The sequence below is a fragment of the Mus musculus genome, chromosome 4 (assembly GCF_000001635.26).
Source record: "Mus musculus strain C57BL/6J chromosome 4, GRCm38.p6 C57BL/6J".
NCBI classification, from domain to species: Eukaryota; Metazoa; Chordata; class Mammalia; order Rodentia; family Muridae; genus Mus; species Mus musculus.
In genome coordinates, this window is record NC_000070.6 from 139,910,464 (window position 1) to 139,934,752 (window position 24,289).

Genomic DNA, 24,289 nt, shown 5'->3' on the forward strand with positions numbered 1-24,289 from the left:
CAAATTCTGGAGCCAAATATAAATGCGTTTTTAATTACCCGCACGGCTGCTCCCTCCCATTAGTGTGGGAAATGAAGGGTTGAGCGTTTAGCACTTAACAGTGATAATCCCAGCGCAAAACTTTCAGAACAGCCCATTGATCCCAAAGTCCGATGGATATGAGCCTGCTTCAGGTGGCTTGGGCTAGCTCCGCGGCCTCTTCACTGTTTGGAATGGAGGTCAGAGAATGGCAGGGTGGGACTGGCTGCCTGGGTGTTTTCTGTGTTTTGGGATGAGCCGGGGGTTGTGGGGTAGCGGTAGCTGGGGAAACCCTGGATTTGGAGTCAAACACATCGGGTGGATTCCCAACTTGACTACTTCCTCGCTGGGCAACCTGGATTAAAGCTCTTTGCCTCTTTGCCTCTTTGTGCTTAGGTTTCTGCTATAGCAAAGTGGGGCATCTCTTCTCTTGCAGGGAGGATTGAGGGGCGTGGTATGGGCCTGGCTGTCTTATTGGGGCTCTTGCTCTATCCTCTGCCTCATCTCCCTCCTTCTGTCCCTCCTCTTCTTCCTCCTTCTCTTCTTCTCCCTCCTTATCCTCTCTTCCCTCTCTTCTCCCTCCTCTCCCTCCTCCCCACCCCTTTCTTTTTCTTCTCCCTCCTCCTCCCCACCCCTTTCTTTTTCTTCTCCCCCCTCCTCCCCACCCCTTTCTTTTTCTTCTCCCTCCTCCTCCCCACCCCTTTCTTTTTCTTTTCCCCCCTCCTCCCCACCCCTTTCTTTTTCTTCTCCCTCCTCCTCCCCACCCCTTTCTTTTTCTTCTCCCCCCTCCTCCCCACCCCTTTCTTTTTCTTCTCCCTCCTCCTCCCCACCCCTTTCTTTTTCTTCTCCCCCCTCCTCCCCACCCCTTTCTTTTTCTTCTCCCTCCTCCTCCCCACCCCTTTCTCCTCCTCTTCCTTACAACAGTGATTTTGTCCGTCATGAGCCCTAGGCATCTGGTTAATAGTCACATTTAATCTTCTTGCTTTGCCAACCAGGAAGCTCAAACCCAGCCAGCATCCCAAGCCAAGCAAGCTGCACAGGGCCGGCATCTGGGATGTGAAAAGGTATTTTGTTCTCATCCTCGACTTCGCCGCGTCCCCACTCCATTCTATTCATCGTCTCTGGTTACACATTTGAAACTTGCCTGGAGCTTCCCCGTGTACATGGTGGAACAAGACAGGGGATATAAAAACACGTCAAAAGAATCAATAGAACCAGAGTCTGGGGACGGATTTAAAAATAGAACGTCCTGTGTGGCTCTGTGGAGGGGGCAGAATGTGTGGGATGCCGCTGGGTGGTATGTCCTACAAGGGCTGTTGGCCCCTGGTTTTACTTTAGATTCTGGTCCTCATTTTAGCTAACTGGCCAGACTTGGAGGGCATGCAAGGACAACGGCCGTCTCAAGGACACACACTGGATGGGCAGGTGCCTTGTGCAGTCAGGACAAGTGTTCCGGAGCCTGGCAGCTGTGGCCTGTCTGGTGGGTTGCATGACCTCTGCTTTCCTTGTTAGCTTCAGGTTTGACAGAGGCCAGAGCCCCACTTTCATCTGGGGCTGCCATCAGGGGTCACCCCTTGAGAGGCAGTCTGTACACTCAGCTGCCAATCAACTGCATGAGGACAGAGCTACCCACTGCACCATGCACTCACCTGCCAAGGAATTGCCTTAGTGAGCAGAGGCCAGGCAGGGTATCCCTTCCACTCACAGCCATAGCTGGTCCCTGGGGAAAGCCCTGATGCTGGGCACCAGGGCCTTTGCATGTGCTAACCTGGTACTGGGGACATGCCAGTGTGGTACAGAGATCAAAGGCCCATGAGTTGGAATTCAAGCTTTGTTTTGCCATTTATTATTTCTACGCCCTGAAAAGGGTTCTCTACCTTCCCTGTGCCTCAGTTTCCCTTTTAGGGACAGAATGATGTTTGAAATGACCTTGTTGGGTCCTCTTGAGTCTTGAGGGATAGAAAACCATCTGTAGTGGACTGAGAAGGACTCAAGTTTGATCCCCAGATCTCACAGGATGAAGGCTCAGCACCAGGGATGTAAAGGCAGGTGGATCCCTGGGGCTCACTGGCCAGCCAGCCCAGCTTAATTGGCGGCACCAGGCCATTGAGAGACGCTGTCCCAAACAATAAGAAGACCAAGGTACCTGAGGAACAACAGCTGAGGTTGTCCTCTGGCCTCCACATACGCATGAACACACATGTACATGTGCCTACACATACATAAAATGCAACCCCAAGTCTCACAAAGCATTGGCAGCGAGGTCCTAGGCAAGTGCTTCCCACCTGGCATCCCCCTGCATGCCCTTCCTTGACCTCTCCCCGACTGAGGCTGGGTAGGCTCCGCCCCTCTAGGCTTCTGTAGCCAAGCTTATCAATTCTCAGCTTCTACTTTTCACCTAGACCTTACCCCTCTGGGCTGACTGAGCTGGGAATGCCTCTGCCGACTCAGCCCAGCACCTGGTATGGAGAAAGTGCCAGGGAAGGGCTAGGATCCCACAGCACAACAGGACACTCGAATGACAGCATTGTTACAAATGAAGGTACCATGGGCTTCATCTGGCCCCAGCCATCTGCCTAAAGTGCCCCAGAGGTGCAGACTGTAGAAGTTTCCTCCTCCCTGGAGTGTCTCCCTCCCCCCAGAGAGACACAAGCAGAGCCCATGTTTGCTTGCTGTTACTCCAATGGGAATATATCCAAACCCAATTGTTTCCGGGGATCCCCCAGGCAAGCAAATGGCGTCTGGTCTGCCGAGCAGAACTCTCGAGGGGCTCTGTGGTGAATGCCAGGCCCCAGCGCTGGGGCTCGGGGCTCACGTGTGTCCCCTGATTGGGCTTTTCTTCTTCTGGGATGTGGGGGTGGTCAAGACACCAGAGTCCCAGGATTCTCTTGAGGATTAAAGAGCAGGCATTTGTGAAGCGCTGGCCTCGGTCCTGCTGCAGAAGCAATCTCTGAGAGAGCAGTGGCCGATATGATTGCCCCAGTTAAAGCTGAATTTTCACAGAGGACTTCCAAAGGGACTGGAGCTCCGCTAATGAGGACTTTTTGCCCTTTCTCTTCTGCGCTGAGATCTGACCTGTTTGCTCTGATGCCACGGTGTGAGAACATTGCTGAGCTCAGGGCTCTCTTGGCGACATCTGTACACCTGTCCCCACTCCCATTGTATGTGTATGGGTGTGCATGTGCATATGTGCTTCAGTGGGAGTGTGTGTGCTCAAGTGCACATGTGTGTGCATGTGTGCTAGTGTGTGTGTGCATGCATGTGTGCTTCAGTGTGTGCATGTGTGTGAATGAGTGTGTGTACGTGCACATGTGTGTGCATATGCTTATGTGCTAGTGTGTGTGTGCATGCATGAGTGCTTCAGTGTGTGCATGTGTGTGTGTATATGTTTGTGTCTGTGCATGTGTGTGTGCTTCAGTGTGTGCATGTGTGTGCGTGTACAAGAGAGGGCACGCAGGTGTGAAGGCTGGAAGCTGAGGTTGGTTTTCTTCTGCCACTGTCTACTTTATTTCCTGAGAAATAGACTTACTTCGTGTGGATGTTGCTGTTGACTGGCCATCAAGCTCCACCAAGCTCCAGGGAGCCTCCTGTATCTGCCTCCCAGTATTGAGACTGCAGGCTTGCACCAGTATGCCCAGTTTGATGTGGGTTCTGGGGATCTAAACTCACGTCCTCATGCTTGTTCAGAAGTACAGCCTCTGTTTTCTCCTTCCTTCCTTCCTTCCTTCCTTCCTTCCTTCCTTCCTTCCTTCCTTCCTTCCTTCCTTCCTTCCTTTCCTCCCTCCCTCCCTTCCCTCCCTCCCTCCCCTCCCTCCCTCCCTCCCTTCCCTCCCTTCCCTCCCTCCCTCCCTCCCTCCCTCTTTCCCTCCTTCCTTCCCTCCTTCCTTCCTTCCTTTCTTCCTTCCTTCCTTCCTTCCTTCCTTCCTTCCTTCCTTCCTTCCTTCCTTCCTTCCTTCCTCCATGTGTGTGACAGGTTCTTACTCTATAACCCAGGCTGGTCTCTCAATTTCACGATCCTCCTGCCTCTCAGTCTTCCCAGTTCTGGGATGACTGGTGGATGCTGCCACACTCAGCTTTCTGTCAAAGTGCTTGCTATTTAGGTATCTGGTCCTTTTGCTGGGTTATTCCACACACACCCTCCCCAGGAGAACTGGGCAGTGCCAGCTGAGGACTTTTAACAAGTCCTCGCCCACCGAATGACCGAATGCCCCTTGCATGCACAGTCATAGCAAATATTTACTCTGCAAAGATGAGAGTGAGGCCCAGAGAGGTCTTTGAAGTGATGTGGATGCACAGCTTGGAAACCATGGGTTTCAGAGATGAAGTCAAGATGGTATTCTATCCACCCTGCCCTGCTGGCCCATGGCCCACTGATGGCCACAGCACCCAGCAAGCCTTGTAGAACTGTGGTTCTCAACCTTCCGAATGCTTCCTTTCTCATGCTGTGGTGATCCCCTTGCCCATAAAATTATTTCATTGCTCCTTCATAACTATAATTTTGCTACTGTATATTTAACTGTAATGTAAATATCTGCTATGTGACCCCGAACAGGATGAGAACTACTGTTGTAGAGAGTGGGATAATTCAGTGCGTTGATCCCGAGGCTAAAAAGGTGAGAGCTCATAGGCTTAACCACTTTATAGGCTAAGTTATATTGGCCTTGAGATTCTCCCACAATCCCATGGGCATCCCTTCTGAAGGATGCAATGCCAGCCATCCTGGAGGCTTGCTCCCAACCGTGTTCACAAGAAGGCACGCAGGTGTGAAGGCTGAAAGCTGACATTAGATTTTCTTCTGATAGCAGACACCTGGTGCTGTGCAGGGCTGGGTGAGAGGAAGTGGAGAGGTCTTTTTGGGGGGGGAGACCACCCTGGAAAGAAGCCCTGTTCCTTGTTAACCCCGACATTTGTCTCCCACTCAAACCCTCGAGCCTGAACTGTGGCTGCTCTCCCATGATCCCTAAATCAAGGTCAAGGAATTGCAGAGCGCTGGGCATGGTGATAAATGTCAGTACTTGTAAGGTGGGTATGGGAGGTTTGAGAGTTCAAGTCCCAGCCATAAAGTGAATTCTAGGCCAGAAATGCTACATAAGAACATATCTTAAAAAAAAAAAAAGACAGACAATTGGGCCCACCTATGCTTCCATGAGCAGTGAGTTAGCTCTCAACAATTTTACCTCCAGGCTTCTGAAAAAAAAAAAAAGTAATAACACTAGAAGGTGCTGGTCATAGTGGTGCAAGCCTATAATGCCAGAACTCAGGAAGCTGAAACAGGAGGATTTGTACAAGTTCAAGGCCAGCTTGTAACATAGAAAGGCCCTGTCTCAAGATAAAGGCACAAGCAACAGCTACGACAATACAAAGAGCCAAGCCATGATGCTCGTGGTAGGGTCTTCACATGTATGCAAGGCTTCCGGTGGACATAAGACTTCTGATCCTAATTCCTCACTGGACAGGAGAGAAGTGCTCTCTGGCCATTCTGGTAAGCACCTGGTGTCATAGTGGCCCCTGGCATCTGTGAGGTAGTGGTTCCCTCTTGTTGATGAGGTGAGAGAAAAGTGGGACTGAGTGGGAGGGATGGTTAGGCTGGGGTGATGGCGGCAGGCCCATGGCTGCATGCAGCTTAGCAGAGATAAGGGTTTGGGTTAGATGACAAAGTTAAAACTCAAGTCAGGAAAACAGAAGGGACAGTACAAATACGAGGACTTGGGGGATGGACAGGAAGTCAGTGGCCTACGAGAATGGATGTGGGTTTCAGTGTTTTCTCAGCTCGCCCCCCACGCCAGCATCAGCATCGACTGAGAACATGTTGGGATGCAGGTTCCTGCCCAACACTTGCTCGGCAGAAGCCCTGAAGGTGTGGGTAGCACATCCCCCAGGAGATGCTGGAGAATGGGATGGTCAAGACCTGGGCAGTGGACATTTCCCCCAGCAAATCACCTGGCCTCTGTGGGGAACAGAGGGGACAGAAGCTCAGATGGTTGTTGCCTAGGATTCAGGGAAGGAGGAGGATGTGGGGAGCCCTCATCTTTGCTTTCTTCTGCTCTGGAAGGAGCAGAGCCCCTGGGCTGAGGACAGACTTGAGTTAGTGAATGTTGACCCAGCCTTCTTAGAGAAACTAAGAGAAAGGGGCCTGTGTTTGCCTGTGTAGCCATCCACAGAGAGTCACTGACAGCGCGGCAGTCTGACAGGATCTTAATTGGGAACTGCCTCCCTCTTTTTCCAGCTGCTGGCTCATATCTTTGGAGAAATGATGAGCTGACACCCACCACTGGTCCGGCAGTGTCCTTGCTCCAGTTGAGGTGTGGGGACCCTGCCCCAGGTATTCAATGCCATCTGGGTAGCCTTCCCGCAGTGGATAGAGCTATAGAGAGCATCTCGAGAGCTGGCTCCCTCTGTCTGCCTAGCTCAGGAGTTCCAGAATGCCTTTGTCACTAGTCTGGCATGAGGACCTCTCTCGGGAGCTCATTTAGCAACAATGTTCTTGGCAGGAAGCAAAGCTCCTGGAAGCTAAGTGTTCTGGATGCCCGCTTCCCCCAGTGGGGTCCTCCCATTGGAAGGATGAGGAAGCAGTTCCATTTAGGCTGCAAATGGCTCCAATTAGTTTCTGAGTCCCGACCTTCATTTATTCTGCATGAGGTGCGGAGGCTGAGGTGATTTATTCTTCGAGAGGCACGAAGGCTGAGGTGTGTTGTGTCTCTGGTTGCTGTCCTTTTGTCTTTCCCCACCGTCCATCCTTCCCTTTCCACGAAGAATGCAGTGTTGTCTTCTCTCCTAACTCCCCATCGCCTTCCTCATCGGTCCCAGCTCTCCATCACCATAGCAACTGCATCAATACTGACCTCAGTGTCTGTTGTGATGTCTCCTTCATGGTGTCCCAGTGTTTAGTCCCCAGGGCCAGCTAAGCATTGGGCACAGTAGATATAGTACTAATCTACCATAAGAATATTGAACTTATTTCAAAATTAGAGAAGAGGAAACTTTTAAGCAGAAGAAAAATGGTGTGTGTGTGTGCATTGTGTGTGCGTGTTGTGTGTGCACACATAAGTGTTGATGTGGACACCCAGGCATGCACATGTGGAACCTGGAGGTTAACATCAGATGTCTGAAACAGGGACTGTCAGCAAACCTGGAGCTCAGTGACTGGTGAGACTGGCTGGCCAGCAAGCTCCCAGAATCCTCTTGTCTCTGCCTCCTTACCACTGGGGTTACAGGTGTATATCATCATGTCTGGCTTTCTGTTTGAGTCCTGGGTATCTGAACTGAGATCCTCAGTCAGTACATTACCCACTGATCCATCTCCCCAGCCCCCAAAGAAAATATTTTAACACACTGCAATATATTATTTTTATTCTTCTGTATTTTATTTCGAGACACATCTGATGTAGCTCTGTCTGGCCTCCAGAGCTGGCAACGGTGCTCTCAAGCTTGCTATGTGGCCAAGAGTGGCCTTGAACTCCTGATCCTCCTGCCTTAGCCTCCGAGCACTGGGATTACAGTTGCGTGCCACCACACCCTGCATTCATTTCTTCACAGACGTTCCCTTGTGGTCCTTTCTCTACCTCCAACTGTGTTTCACTTGATGTAAGGCGAGCCTGACACATCTTTGAACGGCTGGTTTGGTGATGATGAGCAGCAGAAAGGCTGATCCCAGCAGTGGGTCCTGAGCCAGCTGGACAGGGAGCTTGTGAGCAGTGTGTCTTTCCACCCTGGTCTTTCTACTGGGGGAGCTGTGCCTAACTCAGCTGCCCCTGTGACTAGGGGCTCTTCCTCAGAGGGGATGTGGCCAACCCTGGGTTCTGAAGTCTTCAGACAGCTGGCATCCAAGACACCTCCTGTGGGGTGGTGGATCCTTGCATCTGGTCACCCAGGGCTGAATGTCCACCATCACTTTGGCTGGCAAGGGTGCTCTCAAGCAGAACTTTAAAAAGGGAGCCTAGCAGCTGGATCTCAAGAGGTTGCTGGCCAGCCAGCCTAGCCTAAATGCTGACCTTTAAGTTCATTGAGACACCTTGTCTCAAGAGAATGGGGCAGAGATTGGGAGAAAAAACAACCCCTGTCTTTCTCTGTGTAGCCCTGGCTATCCTGGAACTCACTCTGTAGACCAAGTTGGCCTCGAACTCAGAGATCTGCTTACTTCTGCCTTCTGAGTGTTGAGATTAAAGATGTGTGCCACCATGCTGGGCTGAGAAGATGCTAAATGTTCTGTTCAAGCCTCCCTAGTGTTAGGAGTGTTAGGAGATGGTGGCATGCCTGTTATGCTGGCACAGGACCCAGCACGAGCAGAGGTCAGAGGACAACTTTTTGGCGTGGGTTCTTTGTCACACTCAGCCTTTTAAGCTGGGTTTGAGGGGGAATGTAACTCAGTCTCTCATGATTTCCCAGCAATCACTTCACCTGCCGAGTCACGCACATCCCCCAGCCCCATGTCTCATCTTTCTATCTGGTGGGGCAGGCTCTTATCTCTAACCACTTGTGATTAATGTCAGAATCAGTCTGTCAAAGCCATAAAGTGCCCTGCCGGGTTGGGGACAGCAGTGAATTTCTAGATTAAATCTGATTGTCTCCCCGAGCGTAAAGGGGGACTATTTCTCCATCCTCCCGGGTCTCCTCTGATGTCCTCGGTGACTTTCATAATTCTCTCCATAAAGGTCTGGGATATCTTTCAATGGATTTATTCACCGGTGACTCAGTTTTTCTTGCTTTGATGATGGGACATCACCTTTCACTCATGCTTCCTAACTGATTGCTGTGGGCATGGGGGACGTGAGCAGACTTTGTCTGTCTGGAGCTTCCGCCGATGATCTCGCTAGTTCTATCACGTGTCCATGATCTTGGATTGTGTCCATAAGCAACTATAGTGAGTATGCACTGTTATTATATTCTCTCTCTCTCTCTCTCTCTCTCTCTCTCTCTCTCTCTCTCTCTTTCCCTTTCCTTCCCTTCCTCCCTCTCTTTCTCTCCCCCTCTTCCTTTCCTTTCTTTCTTCTCTCCTTGCCCTCCCCCTTTCTCTCCTCCCCTCCCTCCTCCTTCTGGTCAGGATCCTACTGTGTAGTCTATGCTAACCCAAACTCTTGATCTTTTTCCTTCAGCCACCTGACTGCGGGGTCACCACCACCCCTGGCTGATCTCCCCATCTCTCTGCCATGTGGGGTCTCTACGACACTGCATAAAAAGCTGGGACAGATGGCTGTTCTGTTTCAATTTGTTACAATTCCTTTTGCAGTTGCTAGAAGCCAGGGCACTGGGCATGCTAGGCAGATAGGCTCTACCACAGAACTGTAACCCTCCTTTAACTTTGTCTCTTGAAACAGGGTCTCCATAAGTTGCCTTGGCTAGCTTTCAACATGGCAATCCTCCTGCCTCAGCCTCCTGAGTAGCTGGGATGATAGAGCTGCAGTACAACCCTCGGTCATGCCTACCTTATTTTGACTTAATTGCATTTTAACTACCTGTTATTCATTGCATTGTTATGTTTAGTTCATTGATTGCCCCATGCTATAAGAAGCACTCCAGTCCACTGTGAGCAGTGCACAGCAGCCATGCCAAGAGGCAAAGCTGCACACGGTAAAATTCACTGTTGTTTCATGTTCAGTTTTAATTCATTAGGTGTTTTTACTTTTATTCCAGAATCGGGCAACATTTCATGCCACAAAATGCAATGTGCTCTATGTATATAAGTAAAGATTATGTGTATAAATTTATACATATGTGTATAAATGTGTGTGTATAAATACACACACACGCACACACACACACACATTCATGTACATCTGCAGGCCAGAAGAGGGCATCAGATCCCATTACAGATGGTAGTAAGCCACCATGTGGTTGCTGGAAATTGAACTCAGGACTTCTGGAAGAACAGTCAGTGCTCTTAACCACTGAGCTATCTCTCCAGCTCTGTGATATGTGATTGATGTGTGTGTGTGTCTGTGTGTGTGTGTGTGAGTTCTGTGGACCAAACCCAGGACTTTGAAGATGCCAAACAAGCACCCTACCACCTCATTACAGCCCCCCATTTTCTTTCTTTCTGTCTTTTTTTTTTTTTTTGGCTTTTCGATCGATACAGGGTTTCTCTGTGTAGCCCTGGCTGTCCTGGAACTCACTCTGTAGACCAGGTTGGCCTCGAACTCAGAAATTCACCTGCCTCTGCCTCCTGAATGCTGGGATTAAAGGCATGTGCCACCATGCCCAGCTTCCCACTTTCTTTTTAAGAGGTCTCGCTGTACCCCAAGGCTGCCACCAGTCACCTAGAAGGCAGAAGCAGGAGAATTTCAAGTTGAAGAAAATGTTTTAATTCTCAAACTTTGTCTTTGTCTGATTGGGAGGCTCATTTCTCCGCTGTTCTAATCTTTTTAGTACTTGACAAAATTCAGACATAAAGGATCATTGCTTAGCATTATTGTCTCAGTAGGATCCGCCTCCAGTGGCTCCTACAGATGGTGCTAAGGGCAAGACTGTGAGGTCATATTATAATTCTATAATTTTCCTGCTTGCCCTTCTCCAAACCATTTAACATATACCCACATGCTCTCCTTCAAACTCGTAAGGTCTTTGTCTTCAGTTGGTGTTTTTGTTTGTGGTGGCCGTGTGTGTGTGTGTGTGTGTGTGTGTGTGTGTGTGTGCTAGCACACATGTGCATGTGTGCTTGTATGCATTTCTAAATATATAAATACAACTTAGCCCATATAGTGTCTCTTGTGTCTATATGATTTCAGTTGTTGTTAGACAACTGGCATCATCCCTGTGTGGGAATTACAGGCCACACCCAGCTGGTACTCACCTGACCTCTGGGGATCCAGATTCTGGGGGACTCCCAGGTCCTTGTGTTTTCAAAGCAGGGTATTTAGCCACCAATTCCTCTTCCTATCCATCTCCAGCATCTCTGAAGACTCTTCGTTTGTCTTCCTCCCTCCAGCCTTCTGCTCTGAAACTCACTTCAGAATGCTCAGTCGTCTTTGATGCTGCCCTCCCCCCTACAGTCTTCACACTTTGCCAATGTATGGGTTATTTCAGGTTTGGATTTTTAAAGTCATTTTGGGTGGTTGGATAGATGGCTTAGTAGCTAAGAGCATGGGCCTCTGTACTACTCTTTATATCCCAGTTCTCGTCCCAGACAGACAGCTCCCAACTACCTGTAACTCCAGCTCCATCCAGGGGCATTTGATGCCACCAGCCTCCAGTATCTTCCTGCTTGCATACATGCACATACTGATGGCTTCCTGCAGGACTCTGGAGCTGCTCCTGCCTTGGCACTGTCCTCTTTTGGCCCACACTTGTCCTGTCTCCAGCTTTGTTCATTCTTCTCTCAATGCAAACCGACTGCAGAGTCAGTCATTCCAGCAAATTCTCCCTTCCAGTTACACATCTCAGTGCCAGCATTTACATTCTGCTTTTTAAAAAAATCCACGCCCCCCACCCCCCGTATTTTCTGCTTCAAGAAACATAGCCCCCACTTTCCTTTAAATTCTATAGAACATATTCCCAGCACTCGTTGACAGACTTCTTTAATAAGCCCAGCGTGGGATCTTGAGTCCTTCAAGGACAGTTTCCATCCACAGAGGATTTTCTTCTGTGGAGGCTGTGGCTTTCATTTCTTTGCATGACTGAAAATTGTGTGTTAAAGCTGAACACCTTGCCGGGTGGGTGGTGCACGCCTCAGATCCCAGAACTTTGGAGGCAGAGGCAGGTCGATTTTTATATGTTCAAGGCCAGCCTGGTGTGTGTACCGAGGTCCAGGGCAGCCAGAAATACAGAGTCAGACTGTCTTACGAAAACCAGACCAAACAAGAACAAAAGACCTCAAACCAATTCCCCAAACAAAAACTGGAGCCACTTCAGGAACACAGCGTGACAACTGGATTCCTGCTCCCCATTTCCCCCCAACATTTGTTAATGTGTTTTTATTTTTTTCCCTCCGTTGGTTTGTTTTGTGACTTTTCTGAACTAATTCTCTCAAGCTTGTGTTTCCTGCTATGTGTGGGCCCCAAAGTCTCTGCTTGCACAGCCGAGTGATGAGGAACCACTGATCTGACCGTGTGTTTCCTCCAAAGCTGCAAGCCCAGGCCTCTGTGTGTGCCTTTACGTTCTGATGTGTGGCATCTCGAGGTCACCCAGAGATGAGCGGTTAGAGCCTCTGTAAGCTGAAGCTAGTTTTCCAGGAAGATGGAGGCTTCCCAAGCTCCCTGTGGGCTGTTCCATTGTTCTTTATATAATTTTTTCATTTTAAAATTATTTTAATGGTGTGTGTGTGTGTGTGTGTGTGTGTGTGTGTGTGTGTGTGTGCGCGCGCGCGCGTGTGCATGCGCACGCACACTCGCGCAATTCAGGACATGCACATGGAGGTCAAATAACCATATGTAGTTCCTAGGATTGAGCTCAAGTGGCCTGTCTTGGCAGCAAGCACCTCTACTCTCTGAACCAGGTTGCCAGTCCTGGGCTATGATGCTAAACTGTTGTTATAGTTACATACCACCACCACCACCACTAATTATTATAATGTTATTTTATTATTATTAAATACTTATTGCAAATGCTCTTTGGGGCCTTTTCCACACAGCAAACACTGAGTCAGATTAGACAACAAGTCTTGCCAGTAGAACTTTCCAGACAGACATGAGTGTGGTAGTTTTCTGGGGACAGACTTTGTCTCTAAGTCCACACCCAGCTGCATCCCCAGTGGCTGCCGGGCTGCGGTCCTCACAGCTTCTCCCCAGCGAGTCTTCTGCCTTTCAAAGCTAACAGCCCAGGAAAGAACCAAAAAACCCAGGGACCATGGAAATGCCCCAGCGCTGCCTGAGAGTACCAAGATATAGTTGTGCTCTCGAATCTAGCTTTTGGCTACATACCACACTCGGAAAGTCAATTTTAAATGCTATCCGATTGGACTCTTATTGGTCCACAGAGGAGCAGACTCCTGGAAGTCAGGGCCCCTGTTTTCTGTTTAAAAAGTCATGAACAAAGTTACGACTTTACCCAACGGTTCTCTGCATCTGCTGGGACAAGCCCATGATTTCTGAAGCAGTTCTCATGACAGACGACCTGATGGGTCTTCCAACCCAGGTGAGTTCCCAGGATGGATACATGACTCTCCTCTGTATTTGCAAATGGAGGTTCCCAGGATGGAGTCTGACCGTGGAAACCAGGCAGAAACCCTACCGGGTCAGGAGGCCTTACCCTCTTTGGTTTGGCGTCATCATATTTTTAAATACAATTTAATTTTTACTTTTTAGAAGTACTGGCTGGACATTGTGAGTGGGTAGGTGTGTGTGAGTGTGTAGGTGTGTGAATGTGTAGGTGTATTGTGAGAGTGTGTAGGTGTGTGTGAGTGTGTAGGTGTGTGTCTTTGTGTGTGTAGGTGTGTGTGAGTGTGTAGGTGTGAGTGAGTGTGTGAGTTTGTAGGTGTGTGTGTGAGTGTGTAGGTGTGTGTCTTTGTGTGTGTAGGTGTGTGTGAGTGTGTAGGTGTGAGTGAGTGTGTGAGTTTGTAGGTGTGTGTGTGAGTGTGTAGGTGTGTTTATGTGTAGGTGTGTGTGAATGTATAGGTGTGTGTGTGTAGGTGTGTGTCTGTGTATGTGTAGGTATGTGTAGCTATGCGTGAATGTGTAGGTGTGTATCTGTATGTGTGTAGGTGTGTGTGGGGGTGTCTGGGTGAGTATGTAGGTGTGTGTGTGTGAAAGTATAGGTGTGTGAGTGTGTAGGTGTGTGTGTGTGTGTATGTGTACACCATTATGCAAGTGCTGGGGATGGAACTCAGGTCCTCATGTCTGTACAGAAGGCACGCTGCCATCCGAGCCATGTCTCCAGCTCCCGCAATTTGTTGGTATTTTATCTGGAATACTGGGACCCACGTAGAAGTATGAGCTTAAATTAAATCAGCATCTTTCACTGGCCTTGTCTAGTTTGGGTGTCCAAGTTAACACAGTCTCAACACAGAATGAAACAGCCTGGAGCTGGTTCTGTCGGTGAAGTACTTCCCTTGCAACTAGGAGGCTCTGAGTTCCCATCTTCAGGACATGCACAAAAGCTGCGCCCTACAGTGCATGCCTATAGTCCTGGTGCTGGGGATACTGAGGCAGGGGCTTGCTGGTCAGCCAGCAGAGTCAGATTCTCAAGCTTCAAGTCCCTCGTCCTAAAAAATAGGGTGAACAAGTCAGGAAAGACATTTGATATCTATATTTGGCCTCCTTGAATGTTCACACACACACACACACACCCCTGCACACATACCAGTCTACAAACAGGAACACACAGAGACAAACAGACACACACACACAAGCACATTCAAATGCACACACTCACATGCACATACACACACACACACACACACACACGCATGCACATAAGCACGAACAAACACAGACACTTACAGAGACATACACAGACATGCACACAGTCACACTCACATATGTACACACATGAACGCACTCAGACACACATGCACACTCATGCACACGTGTGTGGGCACGCATATACACACACCATTTGTTCACTGTCCCCTTCCCCAAACAAAAGAAAGCTCCAAGTTTAGCAGCCACTGTGCTGGGGCTCTGATGAGAAAGAGGACAGACACACCTTGAATGGAGGAGGTAGAAGCGGCCAAGGAGACTCTGGACTTCCCCCAAGGCTGGGATAAAGATGCTGTTGTGCAATGCCAAACAGGGACTCAGAACTTCAAGACCTTGAGTTACCTCAGCAAGGAGGCAGACCTGTGACAGGGAAGGACAGCAATCCTGCTCTCTATGACCTGGGCCTGTCCTGGGAACGATGCAGCCCTCCTTACTTGGCAGGAGGATGTGGGCTTGGATGAGGTTCATAGCCACCCCTGTGGGCTGGGCTGTTCAGACCCGGAAACCCTGTCTTAAGCTTTGGAAGTAAACGGGAGATCTCCATAGCAGAGACTATTTCATGCCTGTGGTGTTTTGACTGGCCTGGATATCAGTGTACCGCGTGCGTGCAGTACCTCTAGAGGCCAGAGGAGGGCGTTGGATCCCCGGGAACTGGAGTTACAGATGGTTGTGAGCTGCGCTGTGGGTGCTGGAAACTGAACCGGAGTCGGGTACAAGAGCAGCCAGGGCACTTAACCACCGAGTCATCTCTCTGGCTCTAGTTTTGAGACAGGGTCTTTCCGCTCAACCTGGAACTCACTGGTTTAGTCAGGCAGGCTGCTCATTATGCCCCAAGGATTCTCCTATCTTAGTCTCCCCAGAGCTGGGATTCGGAGTTTGCGTTGTCACACCCGCCCTGCCTTTTACTTTTACAGAGCTGGGGCTCGGAACTCAACTCAGCTGGCGCCTGTAGGAAGCACTCCCTGCACGGAGCTGTCTCCCATCCTCCCACAGTACTGTCTCCTGCTGTTTTCTTTGCTTCTTTTCTATTTATTTGTGCCCCTTTGTAGCCCAGGAACTCCAGCAGGAAGCACGCCCAGCTTCCTTCATCTCAGCGGCAGCTTTAAACAGCCCCCGCCCCCACCCACCCAACAAGCGCACTCCGTAAGCCCCCGGTGGAGCTGAACAGACAAACGTCCTCTCAGTGAGCTCAAAGCCGGTTTCTGACTGAGGCTTTCAAGAAAAGAACCGCTCAGATGTGGAGAGATTAGCGGCGAGGAGGATGCGGCGCGCTCTCTTGTTCAACATTTATTCCAACCTCCTTCACGCGTGCCTTTTTATACCAAGAAGCCAGGAAAAGAAAACCAATTTCCCTATAACCCTCTTGCAAGGAAGACTTTCAGATGCGATTCAGTCTTCCCCAACCAGAGTCACACGAACAGGACTGGGCTTGGAAAGAGTTTAAATAGGAAGAGAAATGGGGTGCGCGCTTCTCTTTTTACTGGCTTGGTATGCTTAAGGAGCTTCCCAATTTGTTGGTTTCCTTGGTAACGGTGGAGGGGACCCAGAAGGATTCTGGGGACTGGAGGTTTTCCCTAAGGCTCAGCTCACAGCCTGCTTCTCCCGTCTCGAAGGTTTGAGGGCTGCTAATGCTCCTTTGCTAGGCAAAACTCCTTCTGTTTAAACTACGGAGGCGGAGGCGCCTTCCATTCTCTCCGATGCAATCTCAGAAGGTTTTTAGAGATGGGGATGCCTGTATTTGGTTATCGATCTGATTCAGAGCCAGCCATCGAGGGCAGTGTCTCGGAGTTGGAGTGCTTGCCTCTTATGCACAAGGCCCTGGAGTCCAACCGCGGGAAAACAGGGAAAATCCACGCAGTGCATTCAACGGAAGGGAGAACCCTACTGCAAAGAGACTAGGACTTAGAGTCAGGTGACCACTACCAAGGGCTTGATGACCATCAAAGCAAGGGTGAGGAGTATGGGGCTGGGGAGATGGTTCAGGAGACAAAGTGATTGACATGTAAGCCTGACAGCTGGAGTTCAGACCCCCAAAGCCCACGGTAGATGCAACCGTGCAGACATATGTAATCCCTACTGGGGAACCGGAATCAGACACAGGGCAATCCTCAGTAGCCTAGCACACACACCGGCAGAGAGACGGTCTCAAACAAGGTGAAGAGGTGAGAGTTGACACCCTGTCCTCTGACCCCAACATACATGCTGGCTTTGCTGATGACATCACACTCTGCCTGGGCACAGAAGGGGCGTGTCCTGAGCCCTTGTCTGCTAAACTCCTTTTCACCATAATGGCCTACAGAGAAGTGGAGCTCTTCACAATGACCTGGCCCGGAGCTCTGAATGGCCCAAGATGCAGAGACAGGTGACCCCTGGCCACGTCCGTCCTCACACCTATAGAAAGAAGCACACACAGATTCATAAGTTGGAGGAGGGAGGGACATGGCCCACAGTTCTTTGTGATGGATAACTCAGGCCTCATCAGAGATCCAGGGGGCATCTGAAGCTGCCTTAGACTAAGCCCTTGTCTGCTCTCCACAGGCAGCACTGAAAATCGGTTGTGCTCTTTGACCCTGAAGGCTGCCTAACCATAGTGCAGCTGGCCTCCCAGGTCCCACAGGCCTCTTTTATTTTTCATTAATTAATTAATTAATTAATTAATTAATTAATTAATTCACTTTACATCCTGATCACAGCACCCTCTTCCCAGCCCCCCCCCACACACAGCCCCTCCCTCCACTCCTCCTTCCCCTTCTCTGAGAAGGGGGAAGTGCCCCTGGGTATCACCCCACCCTGGCACATCAAGTCACTGCAGGACTAGGAGCATCCTCTCCCACTGAGGCCAGACAAGGTGGCTCAGTTAGGGGAATGGAATCCACGGGCAGGCAACAGATTCAGGGATAACCCCCTGCTCTAGTTGTTAGAGGACCTGCATGAAGATCAAGCTGCACATTGCTACATATGTGTACTCGGGGAGGGGCCCAAGGGCCAGTCCATGTTTGCTCTTTGGTTGGTGGTTCAGTCTCTGGGAGTCCCCGAAGGTCCAGGTTAGTTGACTCTGTTGGTCTTCCTACAGACTTCTTTTTTGTTGTTGTTTTTTTGTTTTTTGTTTTTGTTTTTTTTTTGACAGGGTTTCTCTGTGTAGCCCTGGCTGTCCTGGAGCTCACTTTGTAGACCAGACTGGCCTCGAACTCAGAAATCCGCCTGCCTCTGCCTCCCGAGTGCTGGGATTAAAGGCGTGCGCCACCACCGCCCGGCTCCTACAGACTTCTTAATACAAGGAAAGGACATCCACTGGAAGGTTGAAACTTGGAATCTAGAGTCCTGAGTTTTTCAGTGGCTTTAGTTGGTCCTTAGGTCTAGATCCCAGAGCCTCCCCACATCAGCGGATCCTGCAGAACTTGGAAGTTCTGGCACAATTACCCAGTGAGATACTACAGTTCTGATACTCTCCTGCTAAGTGTCACTTTTTCAGGGCTCCATTCCCCCAGACCATGGTGTGATTAGGAATTAGTGGAGACCTCAAGATGCGGGCTTCTGCGAGGAGATGCCTCAGCAGGCACGGGCCCTGAGTTTGGGTTGGCACCATGGTAGGCATGGTGATACACACCTGCAATCCCAGCACCAGGAGGTGGACCCTGGGGCCTCCCTGGTCAGGCAGTCTAGCCAAATCAGTGGGTTCCAGGTACAACAAGAAACTCTTTCTCAAGAAATAAGGCTGAGGGTGTGCTGAGACTGGAGATGGCACACACGACCACATGGCGCGTAGCATTCTTTCAGCAGGCCCCAATTATCGCTAAGCTCATTACTCCAGCTAGGTAATTCCTCACAAAAACCAAACAGAATATCACAAGCTTAGGGATGACAGACAGCTTACCTGGTGATGCTTAAACTTCACTGTCAACTTGACTGGATTTAGACTCACCTAGGAGATTGGTGAGGCACACACACCTCAAGGCATATCTGGAAGTGTGTGTGTGTGTGTGTGTCCGCCTTAATATGGTGGCTGAGGACCCAGACAGAATGAATAAGAGAAAGGAGGCTGAGTACTGGTGAGTGTTTGTGCCCCAAACCCCGAGCCACTGTAGACTGAATCTCTCCTTAAGCTCTTCTTGTCAGGTATTTGATCACAGTAATGAGAAAGGTCTCTAAGACTGAGATATCATGTCACAGTGATGGCCATTGTTAATTTCCCCTGCTCCACAAAGATAGCCCTTGTCCGTTCTTTTCCTTTCAAGAGGTGGAGCTTAAAACAGGTATAATAATCCCAGCCCTAGGGAGGCTGAGATAGGGGATTTCTCTGAGTCAGAAGGTAGCCTGGGCTACAGAGCATGACCCTTGTCTCAACCCCCTGCCCCCGACAAGAGGCAGAGTTTCGTCTTCCTGCCTGTGTGAAGGTGTATCTGTGATGTGTTCTCTTCAATCAACAGAACTCAGCAGCCAACTGTGTTCTGGGGCCTCCAAAGCCAGGTCTGAGGCAAGTTGACAAATTCTCTTTCCTCCATTTTGTAACCTTCACTTTTGAGGCCTTGTCTTTTGGGACCTGGTTCTCCAGCCCTAAGAAACCCAAGCAGGTAGAGAGTCTACCCAGAGGAAGCCCAGAGCTGGGCAGCTGAGACCTCGGGCCACTGCCAACCAGGATTGAGCCCCCTTGGAGACATGCCTATGGTGCTACGCATGGTTGGTGGCACCTTATGCTTTTCCAGTTCCTAGCTTGTGTGCTACCAGCAACTCCCTTCCAGATCCACAGCATGGGACCAACACCAAGTACACAGGAGTCTTTTGAAGATGGAGGGGAGCAAGGTCAGCCATTAGTAGTCCCTCCTCCTCCCGTGAGCCCCTCCCCTGGGCCCTCCCTGCTCTGCTAAGGATCACGGAGGGAGAGTAAACCACCATCACCCTCAGCAGCTGCTGCACCAGCAGCACCACCACCAGCAGTACTAGCATCAGCAGCACCAGCAGAACCGGCACCAGGCAGCAGCACTAGCAGCAGCAGCAGCAGCACCTGTACCTGCACCAGCATCTGCACCTGTACCACCACCAGCAGCAGCACTAGCACCAGCAGCACCAGCAGCACCAGCAGCACCAGCAGCACCAGCACCAGGAGCAGCAGCACCTGCACCTGCAGCACCACAAGCAGCAGCACCATCAGCAGCACCTGCACTGGCACCAGCAGCATTGGCAGCACCAACAGCACTGGCAATACCAGCACCACCAGTAGCACCAGCACCTGCACCAGCCACACCAGCAGCAGCACCTGCACTGGCAGCACCAGCATCAGTACCTGCACCAGCACCTGCACCGGCAGCACCTGCAGCTCCAGCAGCAGCAGCACCACCACCAGCAGCAGCAGCACCAAGTTGCAGATGACCCTGGCATCTTCAATGTCACCTGTTACTATCATCATGTTTCATCTTTCAAGCAGCTACCAAAACACACACTTTAGCACCCACCCTCACAACAGCCTTTGGGGATGTGTCGTTGTTTACCCTCTCTCATTAAAGAAGAAATCAAGGTAAGACTAAGTCAAGAAGACCCACTCGCTGGACATCATTTGGAAGTGAACTTGGGCAGATGGGACAGGGGAGGTGAACAGTGGATGTGCCCTGCTTGAATCAATTTAGTGTGCCATGCTTTCCAATCTCATAGTGGAGGGCAGGGCTGGGGTTGTGGCTCCATTAGTAGAATGTTTGCCAAGCGGAAATGAGACCCTGCTTCAGTCAGTTCTCAGAACATAATGAACTGGGTGTGGCTGGTACATACCCATAGTCCCAGCCCTCAGGAGCCGAGGCAGGGGGATTAGTTTAAGGTCTACTACACAGCAAGTTGGAGGCCAGCCTGGGGTACTCAAGACACTGTGAAGAGAAGAGAAGAGAAGAGAAGAGAAGAGAGGAGAGGAGAGGAGAGGAGAGGAGAGGAGAGGAGAGGAGAGGAGAGGAGGGGGAGGAGGAGAGGAGGGGGAGGAGGAGAGGAGGGGGAGGAGGAGAGGAGGGGGAGGAGGAGAGGAGAGGAGAGGAGAGGAGAGGAGGGGGAGGAGAGGGGAGGGGAGAGGAGGGGAGGGGAGGGAAGGAGAGGGGAGGGGAGATTGTGCTCACAGAATCTAGTCAAGACAAGGGAGGAGCAGAAGGAGAAAATGATTTGACTGCCGGAAGTCAGTCCGGGATCCATGACAGCAGATTCTACAAAACCTCAGCGTCATAGATGATAAATGGCCAAAGGTGAGGGACTTGAATTCCTCTTCTTAGGTCATTTTACACTGCCACGTGTCAACTTACCCTACTATGCCTGTGAATAAGAGTAAACACTACTTATTGACTGTCAGCTAAAAAGCATTGATCATTTTAGAACTACCTCAGAGAGCATGGGCAGGTCCTACCAGTGAGAAATTTTCTACACGGGTTAACTGAGGTTGGAAGACCCGCCCTGAGTGAAGGGGGCACAAATTCACGAACTGGGTCCCAGGATGAATGGAAAGGAGAAACGGAGCTGAGCCCCAGCATCCATCCATCTCTGTTTCCCGACTGCGGATGTGACCAGCTGCCTCGCGCTCCTGCCTCTGCCTCTTTCCCACTGTGATGAGCTGCACTCACAAGCTGTGATCCAGAGAAAACCTTCCTTCCTGAAGTTTACTTTTTTTTTTTCTCAGTGACCGGGTGTGTGTGTGTGTGGCAAATACAGTATTCTACGCCTTCGAACAAACACTATGTGCCCATTAAAAATACAAAGAAATTAAAAAGAAGTAAACTTGACTCGTTGGAAAATGAAAGCCCAGATAAAAAGGGTGTTTGCTGCCGCACACACGTCTCTTCTCTCCCCATCAACCTCCGAGAGCTAATGACTACCGAGGGCTCTGGGGTATTTGGGATGTCAACAATGTTATTAAGCCGCACTCCAAACTCCAGTGAGGAGAACATCACTCTTTGGGTGGATGAGAGAGGGAAAAAAACCACCCTCTGGCATCAGAAGACTGGCAATGAGGGGCTGCATCTGACATCTCCACGCCTTCAGTCACTGGTTGGGGCTGAGGGGAAGCCAAGCTCCCACTTTGTTTGCTCTCTGCAGCCTGTCTTTCGGAAACCAGGCAGGCGCTAATTAGATAGCCACTCTCAAAGATGCTATCGCTAACTGGAAGCCATCCAAATTGCTCTCTTTGTTCCAAGCCTTTGGAAGATGCCCCCCCCCCGTATCCCCACCCAGCTCTCTTCCCGACCCTTCCTCACATGCCAAACCTCAAGCACCACAAATACAGCTAATTATGTCAGCACCGCCTGGTGCTGCTGTTCCGGATAGCATCTTTCATTAGCGTTGACCTTCCGGTTGCCTGGACCTGTGGGGGCTGTGGGGAGGGGGTATTGTTTACCCTGGTGACATGGTAAAGCAAAGGAGGAGGAGGCAGAGGGCATCAGTGACATCTCCAACTCACCCCAAGCTGAGGGTCCTCTTTCTTCCAGTCCTCCTGCACTCCCACAAGATGGCAGTCAACCACGTGGTGACCCTGGCATCATGCCTCTGTGGGACAGAGTCTCTTCATAGATGGTGTCTCGTGTGTGTGTGTGTGTGTGTGTGTGTATGCATATACATATATATATTATTTTTAAGATTTATTTTATGTATATGAGTACTCTATCTGCTTGTATACCTGTGTGCCAGAAGAGGGCATTAGATCCCATTACAGATGGCTGTGAGCCACCATGAGGTTGCTGGGAATCAAACTCATGACCTCTGGAAGAGCAGCCAGTGCTCTTAACCTCTGAGCCATCTCTCCAGCCCCCCAAAGATGGTATCTGGAGTGAGTTTCGTGAAGGTGCATGTGTGTTGGTTCACAGGTACATGTGTGCTCACGCATCTGGAGGCTGAAGGTCATACGCTCAGCCTCTGACTGGTTGATTCAAGGCAGGTGTCCTTCTACTAACTCATAACCCCTGTACCTTACTGGTGGGTTCTAGGTCAGTGCTCTACCACTAATTAAACCCCCAACCCCCTCACTAGGAGAGTCCAGACCAGCACCCTACAACTAAACTATGTCCCCAGCCCTCACTGGTAAATTGTAGGCTAGGTCTACCAAGGAGCCACACCCCAGCCTCTCACTTGAAGATGCAGGAGTTCTACTTGAATCGTCCCTAATAGGTCACATCTAAGAGGAGGGTGAGGAGGAGCCACCTACCACTTCCTGTCTTCACCTTTCAAAGTGGTTTCTCTTACTGTCACCAAGGGCCACCAAGGCCACCTGGAGGGCCCAGTTGTTCACCCTTCTTTCCTTTACAGGAGTTTTGACAGCTGAGTCTCTGCCAGCGTGTACCTTCCTGCTCCTCATAGGCCTGTCAGAGCGTGTGGGAGTGTTCCCCAGGCTGCCCGCCCATCAAACCAGCCATCTCGTCAGAAACATAAGATCAGACTTCATTTGTATGACTAACAATGCCGACACCATTGAGAAAAGGGGGTTGGGATTACGGCGAAGACTCCTGGAAAATGACAAACTGTGGAAGCTATGGTAACCTCCTTCACTCCAGAGGGCTGACTGACTCTGACAGACAAGAGAGGAAGATTTTTGTTTCTTCTGTTGCCCAGAATATTTGGCCAGCATCCCAGCTGCCTCTGCTGTGTAGAAGTCACTTTGAATATGTTTCCTTCTCTTTGTTTGTGAGAGTCACTTAATAAAAGAAGGAGAACGGTCGACACTCTGCTGGCCCAGATCCGAGCATCTCCCTTGATTGGATCAAGGATGTGTTCTTTGTCGGGGTCCCTGTGAAGTGACTCCTGTGCTAGGTGCCAAGGGCAACCTGAACTTGCCGGTTTGCATGAACCCTGTGGCGGCTGCTGGAGGCAGATGGTGGTTCAGTTCTGCGCATGCGCAGAAGCATTTGCTGTTTGGGGGCCAGTGAGGCTCAGCCAGTCCTGATCGTTCCAACAGCTATTGCACCCTGTGTTCCAAGGAACCGGGCAGGCCCTGTGTTGGCTTCCTCGTGTGTGTTATCTCCCTCAAATCACAGTAGCCTCACAGGGTGAGCTATGGCCATCTCCGCATATGCCCAGGGTCGATGTTCAGGGCTTGGGGACAAAGATGATTTTTCTGGACGTCACAAAGCAGTTGTGTCAAGACATTGTCTGAGCCTTTTCCAAGGAAGACATGACACAAACATCTGTTCACCAGATGGGAAACCCACAAGAGATCACAAATAACAATTTATCCACATCCAACTTGGTGAATGAATGAGTTTGTTGGGGTTCCTGGCAGGAGTATAGATGAGGGGTTACTTACACAGCAAGGACTCCAGGAGATCTGCCTTACCCTGTGACCTTGGTGCTGTGTCATGGAAGCTGGGAGCCTGGTGCTCTTTGTCCTACTTACAGGACTTGGAGAGTCTCTGCTGCTCTTGTAACCTAGGAGAGAGGCTTTGTGGGTCCTGTAAGCTTAGGCTCCCAGCTTCAAGAGATTTGTTGACTTTTTGAGTATCCTCTCTCTGGGATGGAAAGTTCAAATTCAGAGAAAATTGCTAAACACGGTATTTGCAATATTTGAGTTTCTCTCTCTGTCTCTCTCTGTCTCTGTCTCTGTCTGTATCTGTCTTTGTCTCTGTCTCTGTCTCTCTCTCTCCTGAGCCTGTGATGCCCTGGTTATTCTATGGTTCAGGGTTGGAAGGAGCAGATGAGCCCACAGGGACGAGCCCACGGGATGAGGTAGGCTGACCGAGTTCTTGTTATTGGATCCACCTCCTTCCTCCACCATCTTCCTGCTTTCTGTTTGAAACCCATGACCAGGAAACCCATGAGTTTTCATTCAGGTGCTTGTCCAAAGGGAAAGTCAAACTGTGTGTCCCAGGGAAGAGGGTGGGCAGACAGACAAAGACTGCTCAGACAAGACTGGTGGCTTTCAGGAGGGCAGGTGTGGCTAGAGCCACTGGTGTATCTGGTTGCAGGGACTTTCC

At 50.3% G+C, this 24,289-nt stretch overlaps 2 long non-coding RNA genes across 4 annotated transcripts in view; one reads left to right on the forward strand and one right to left on the reverse strand.

The window, feature by feature from the left end:
• Gm1667 lies at positions 1-23,444 on the forward strand. Of its 2 annotated transcripts, none has more exons than XR_390880.3 (4): positions 1-218; positions 1,014-1,082; positions 1,376-1,498; positions 22,629-23,444. It is a non-coding gene; the product is annotated as a predicted gene 1667 (long non-coding RNA). The 2 variants fall into 2 exon arrangements; XR_390879.2 differs by lacking the exon at positions 22,629-23,444 and adding an exon at positions 2,421-3,218.
• 4933427I22Rik (RIKEN cDNA 4933427I22 gene) overlaps positions 15,648-24,289 on the reverse strand; it is a 17,409-nt gene continuing 8,767 nt past the window's right edge. The window contains exons 1-4 of one of the 2 annotated variants that reach the window (NR_045160.1): positions 22,528-22,611; positions 21,787-21,872; positions 16,566-16,757; positions 16,220-16,250 (exon numbers count right to left, since the gene is read on the reverse strand). This is a non-coding gene — a long non-coding RNA (RIKEN cDNA 4933427I22 gene). Of the gene's footprint in view, positions 16,758-21,786; positions 21,873-22,527; positions 22,612-24,289 lie in introns of those variants that run through there. The other variant, NR_045159.1, reaches the window with a different exon arrangement.